Source organism: Coenobita brevimanus, chromosome 102, assembly GCF_032717465.1.
Source record: "Coenobita brevimanus isolate Jiangsu-jjx chromosome 102, ASM3271746v2, whole genome shotgun sequence".
Taxonomy (NCBI): domain Eukaryota; kingdom Metazoa; phylum Arthropoda; class Malacostraca; order Decapoda; family Coenobitidae; genus Coenobita; species Coenobita brevimanus.
The window spans coordinates 1,578,829-1,585,378 of NC_137055.1; the positions used below are offsets into that span (position 1 = coordinate 1,578,829).

At 40.9% G+C, this 6,550-nt stretch overlaps 1 protein-coding gene across 1 annotated transcript in view; it reads left to right on the forward strand.

The window, feature by feature from the left end:
• Window positions 1–6,550, forward strand: part of LOC145415317 (trypsin-1-like) — a 230,982-nt gene that overhangs the window by 185,917 nt on the left and 38,515 nt on the right. The window lies entirely within an intron of this gene.

Below are 6,550 nucleotides of genomic sequence, written 5' to 3' on the forward strand. Positions count from 1 at the left end.
TGTAAGCAACTTTTACAATAAATAAATCTCCATAACAGTTGGCTAGTAGCACAGCTCATTTTATTTTTCACATTTGTCACTTTACTGTTATTTGATTCTGAAGTATTTGGTAGCTGTATGATTGAAAATAAACTGACTGGTGTATGCTAGCAATGTTAAACACAAACTTTGGAGAGTTTATACAAGCAGTCTTTTAACACAACATACTCTTTGGAGAGTTTATAGACAGGGTCCCCAGTCCATCCTTGTCACAAAGAAAAGCACTGTTACCCTGTCCTGTACTGCACATACTACCTTCAGTAAGTAATTCTTTTTATTCTAACTTGACCCAGATTTTCATCCTTGTTCAGTTTATTTTATTTGGCTCAGTGGCAGAACAAGACAGTTCTGGGGGTCTATATCCATTTCAGAGCACTTCTTGGTGACAAGCATCATCCCTCCATCTCATCCCTGATCTCACCCTCCACCTCACTCACATACCTGTGCACTTTTCTGGTCTGCCTGTCATTGTCCCTCATGGGTGCCATCAAATCATTAATATTTGCTATCACTAGATGGTCTGGTTCAGAAACAGGGAGACATCAAGTAGAATGCTATGTGAAAGCCGTAGGAAACCTCTCCAGTTCAAAATGTCTCACCAGTGCCATGTAAAATTGTTTGGAGGTAACATGAATAATATGAAAAATGCCTCCAGAATGAAGGGGGTAAAAAATATATCGTCAGATTGAAGGAACTGAAAAATAACTTAAATATTTGGTAGTCACATAGGAAAATATTGTGTAACTACCTGTAAAGGCTTGGTAGGGTATAATTTGCTGTTTTGTTATGTAGGGTAATAGCACATATGTACATTACAAAATGATGTTATAATTTATATTAGTAATTAAAGTTCATTTCATTTTCAATGCACTTTCTGTCTATAGCTCTCTGAAAAATGCTGGTACAGTATGTTCAGCACTGTGCCATGACTGAGGGGTATTTACTAAGTGACATAGGAGGCATTACATCTTAAGTTCTTATTTCACACTGTATTATTTAGCAGTTTCTTGTGTGTTCTTTATACCTTTTTAGCATTAACATACTCCGCATCAGTAACATACAAGAGGATGCTGAGGTGTAGTAATGTGCAGAGTAAACTGCCAGGGAAGTGTTGTGAAATCTCTGAAATCAGTTAAATTAAGACTCTAAAATGACATGACTCATATTTAACCCCATGTTACTGTATAAGGATGATCTACAATGTACAAAGCTACTCTTGAAGGCCATGCATAAATCAACATGAATTTTCTAGTTTATTTAATCTACTCAGTTATTACAAAAACTTCACGTGTCTAAAGTTGGGTACAGTGATAATGTCAACAAAAATCCTGCCGCCTCTCCTGCTCTTCACTCCATGGTTTTAAAAATAAGTGTGGTGAATCTAAAGCATATGATGCTGATGACACTGATCTATCTATCTCCATCTATCTATTGCTAAATGCCTTAATCCCACAAGGAGTGGCTATAAACAATTTTCTCCCATGTCTCGTCCTCTTCCATTTGGCTACCCTCCTTTCAGCTCACACACCCCCTCTGTTATATATCTCTCCACTTCATCCCACCATCTCATCCTTGGTCTGCCCTTTCTCCTTCTCTCCTGCTTCACCTCACTCACATACACTCTTCCAATCAGTTTCATTCTCCATTCTTTCTGATCTGTGGCCAGATTAATTCTAAAGGGTTGGATGCTGTGGCTATATGAAGCTAAAGATAGTATTCCAAATGACTGGAGACAACTATGTTTCTTCCTGAGCTGCTCTCCCATTCATTTCTTTTCTTTTAGTGCTGTTCCTCTGTGCAATCCCTCTTATTAGTAGTCTTTTTTTGTAGTATCTCTCTTACTGTGGTAGGCGGGGGCACTCACCATCCACTCACTCGATGTAGTGCTGCTCTCGGGTGTCTACCCTTTCCTCTCCCCCCTCCATTCCTTCCTTCCTCTTCTGTCTTTCTATACTTCATTCTTTCCATGTCCTCCTGCCTATGGGTGACTATACACTCCCTCTTTTGTCTTTTGTCCTTCATTCTTTCCTCTTCCTTCTGCCTGTGGGTGACTCAGCACTGAGTGACAAGCTGAATGGTTTCCTGTACACCAGGAAACCATTTACTACGTTGGGTGGTAACCATACAACCAAATCATGGCACCTGCTGGTTTAGTGGGTAATTATGGCACTTCAATTGGATTGATCCAGTGAAGGTTTATATCCAAGGGATGGTTGGAGTTTATTGCTCACGTAATGCCACTCAGCGATAAGTGAGGCTGGTCATTCTCATCTTAAATGTCAGGACCAACTTGCCTAGCCCTGGGCTCCTATGCATCTCATGGGGCAGCGTAGGATTGGATGAGGGATGGATGGTTGGATCTCTCTTACTTCTGCTTCTTTTTATTCCTATTTCTTTTTCATGTCATTTATTTATATTATTTAGTGCCATATGGCTGGTGTTCCCTAGTGTTATGTTTATTATTTTTAGCTCAATTCTTCCTAAGTAATTTTTCTTCACTGTACACCTTGTTTTGTCTTTCTTTTTTTTTTTTTTCTTTTTTTTTTTTTTTTTGTGTCCGACTCTGGCCAAAGGCTTAGGGCCTATTTCTTGAGGGCAGTGGCCTATCCCAAGACCCAATAGTCCTCCTACACCTCCACATGTCACCACTTCGGCGCTAACACCCACCGTCCATACTGAATACATGCTAGGTCTGTCTCATACAGGACTGGTGTACTGGTATTAGCGGGGGTGCTTTTACGACATGTCGGTGGGTCATCTGGTAGATCAGGAAAGTCTGCTTTTATGAAAGTCAAATCCTTAAACTGTTCCCTGCCCCAGCCAGGATTCGAACCTGGGTCCATCAGGACTGCAAGCCGCCTCTCTACCGATTGTTATGTATATCCATTTGAAACTGGCGTAATTTGCATCAGTAATATCTGTCTATCTATTGCCAGACGCCTTAATCTCATAAGGGGTGGCCACAAACAAATCGCCCTCATGTCTCCCTGTCTCCTGCCATTCTAATCCTTGGCCTCCCCATCCCTCTTCCCCCCTTCACTTCATTCACGTACACTCTCCTCGTTAGTCTCTCACCTTCCATCCTTTCCACATGGTCAGACCACCTCAATGTATTCTCTTAATGCTTTCTATCCCATCCACATCCATACCACAACACTCCTTCACTTTCTTCTTTGTCAATCTGTCTCTCCTTGTAACTCCACATGCTCCTCTCAAATAACTCATTTGCACTGCTCTCACTCTTGACTTGTGTCCTTCCAACAAGGTCTAAGCTTCACTTCCATATGTTAGAGTTGGTATTACCATACTCTCATGCAGTGACTTTTTTATTTCCATGCACACTTCCTTATTTTCCATCACTGCTTTCAAAGAACCAGTCACCTTTCTTCCCTGTTGTACCCATTCAAGCATTTTATCATCCAAACTTCCATCCTTACTCATCACACTACCCAAGCACTTATAAGCATTTTCCATTTCCTCATCATCCAACCTTACTGTGCATTCACTGACTTCATTTCTCTCAAAGACCATAACTTTACTCTTCCCAACATTCATCTTTAGATTCTGTTTTTTACACACACTCCCAGACTCATCCACCAAGCCTTGTAGTTCCCCTTCATCTTCATTTAACAATATAGTATCATCTGTAAACGACAGGAAGTTTCCAAACACTGCCCTTTCTCATTAGGGCCACTCCAACATCCACTGCCCAACCTTGTATCTCTTTTTTAACCCCATCCATATACAGACTGAACAACCATGGAGATGTGATACATCCCTGTTTCAATCCAACATTCAGATAGAAAAATTCACCCAGTTCACCATCCACATGCACTGCAGCCTTAGCACCCTCACACTTTCTCTTCACGTCATTCAACAGCTTCCAGTTTACTCCATATATTCATAATATTTTCCCAATTCTGTATTTATCCACTCTGTCGTATGCTTTCATCAAATCCATGACGGTCACATACAACTTCTTTCCCTTCTGTAGAAACATTTCCACTAAAGACCTAAGTATGAATATCTGATCTACACAGCATCTTTCCTTCCTAAGACCCTGTTCTTCTCCAACTAATTCATTTGTTATTTCTCTGATAATGAGTTCCATACATAGTACAATGACAGGATGGAGTTACCTTGAATTAGTAATGGTACTAGTAGTGGAACATAATCATCATCATCATCACCATCATCATTTAATCCCCCTCCTCCCTAGTGGAAACAGTTTTGGATAATATCTGAAAAAAGTTGGAAACTAAAAACAATCCCTATTGATGAAACCTGTGGTAGTTGCCCGTTTTTAGAACTACAGTTATGACAAATGCTATTTTTGTAACACATTAAAAAAAAAAATAATGTTTTGTATGGACCATCACTCAGAGGTGATGCCTGGTGACACCACAAAAATAATATTAAACAGGTACATAAACACATAAATCAATGAAAATGTTTCCTGCATTTGCTATGCTAATTTCTACAAAGGGCAGGTCATGCAGCAAGAATAAGGGATAACTGATGGAGCAAGAGGCAGACTGATTGGACTCCAAGAGACTGCAGGTGTGGCAGATAAAGGCCAGACAGGAAGTGAAGAGATGAGATAAAGGAGTCTGTATGCAAAACCTGGTAGAGTTTGACTCACTCAAGGAATTCATGAAGCTGGTTGGGGAAGGCCTTTGTTCAGCAGATAACTTGCAGTGCTGGTGGTGATATATATATTTGTGTATGTGTGTGTGTGTGTGTGTAGGTGGGGGCACTCACCATCCACTCACTCGATGTAGTGCTGCTCTCGGGTGTCTGCTCTTTCCTCTCTTCCATCCTTTTTTCCTTCCATCCTCTTCTGTCTTTCTTTCCTTCATTCTTTCCTCGTCCTTCTGCCTACAGGTGACTTTATACTCCCTCTTCTGTCTTTCCTTTTCCTCCTGCCTGTGGGTGACTCTACACTGAGTGACAAGCCAAATGGTTTCCTCTACACCAGGAAACCATTTACTATGCTGGGTGGTAACCATATAATCAAATTTTGGCACCTGGTGGTTTAATGGGTAATTATTGTGCTCCAGTTGGATTAAGCCTGTGAAGGTTTATATCCAAAGGGTGGTTGGGGTTGATTGCTCATGTAATGCCACTAAGGGATGAGTAAGGCTGGTCACTCTCATCTTAAATGACGAGACCAACTGCCTAGCCCTGGGCTCCTACGCTCATGGGGCAATGTAGGATTGGATGATGGATGGATGGATGTGTGTGTGTGTGTGTGTGTGTGTGTGTGTGTGTGTGTGTGTGTGATGTTTTTCAATTTTTCAGGTGAAATGGATATTACCACTGACTGCATGTTTTCTATGAGATGAGGGCAAATTTACACCAAGTCATAAACATAACCAGCAAAAATTCAGGAGCCTACTCAACCAATACTCGGCTTTGCCACATAAGTTCAGGCAAACAGGTTGTGTTAGAATTCAAGGTAAGATCACAGTGGCAGTCTAAATTTGACTCTTACACCAAACAAAATGGAAACCTTGTGATAATAGCAAGGAAAGTCTCCAATGAGATCAACAAGATGCCTGACAAGGTGGCCATCTCAAGGAATTATGTTCTGAGGATAATGCACCAAAATCATCACATTTTTCTATAAACTATGGATGTTACACACTCAGAGTGACAGAGACAAGGCTCAAACATTTGTGTTTTGTCAGAATGATACTCAAAGGATTAAAGATTATCTGGGCTTGATGGACATAACGTTTTTCATTGAAGGGGCTCACTTTCATCTTCAGTGTTGAGACTGAGTGCCTTGGTCATATGCTCCTAATGGGGTAGAACAGGACTGGATGATGGATGATGCATGGATGGACTCAAGAGTTAGTGAACATGTGGTACCAGTACAGTACCAGTACTTAGCCATATCACTCTGGTGGCATTATTATATTCCTCCTACCTACAGATAAATTAATCAAAGATAGGACAGACATACCCTTCAAACAGAAAGAGGGTTAGATGACAGCCTTCATTCACCCTATCACCGACAGACATCTTTCCAAAGCTAAATAAAAATTTGTCTGTTGGTGGAATGACTAAGATACAAAACACATTCGATGGATTTCAAGAAATCAGTGTGGCGATCTTCACTGTCTGGTCATACCGGGATTCGTTTTTATTGTTAGCAAGGGCTCCAACGTGCTTGCATGTGTTGGCTTTGGTTGCCTATGTGGCTCTCTACAGTGCTTGATCTCTGGCAGTCTCCATGTTCAGTCGCTTATCTCTGAGGTTACACTCTATAACCTCATCCCAAGCATTTCCTGAAACTAGTTTCAAGAGGAATTGGGTCCACTGCTCACTGTCAACACTGAGCAATACATTCTACTATGAAGTGACCTGTGCCACTGGCATGAGAGGGAAGAGAGGAATGGTGTTACACATATTGGGATTACATATACTGAGCTGTTACAGTTTATTAAAACTATGATGCTATATTTCCTTCACTTTTAACATGGCCCAGCTTTTCATTCTCCTGTCC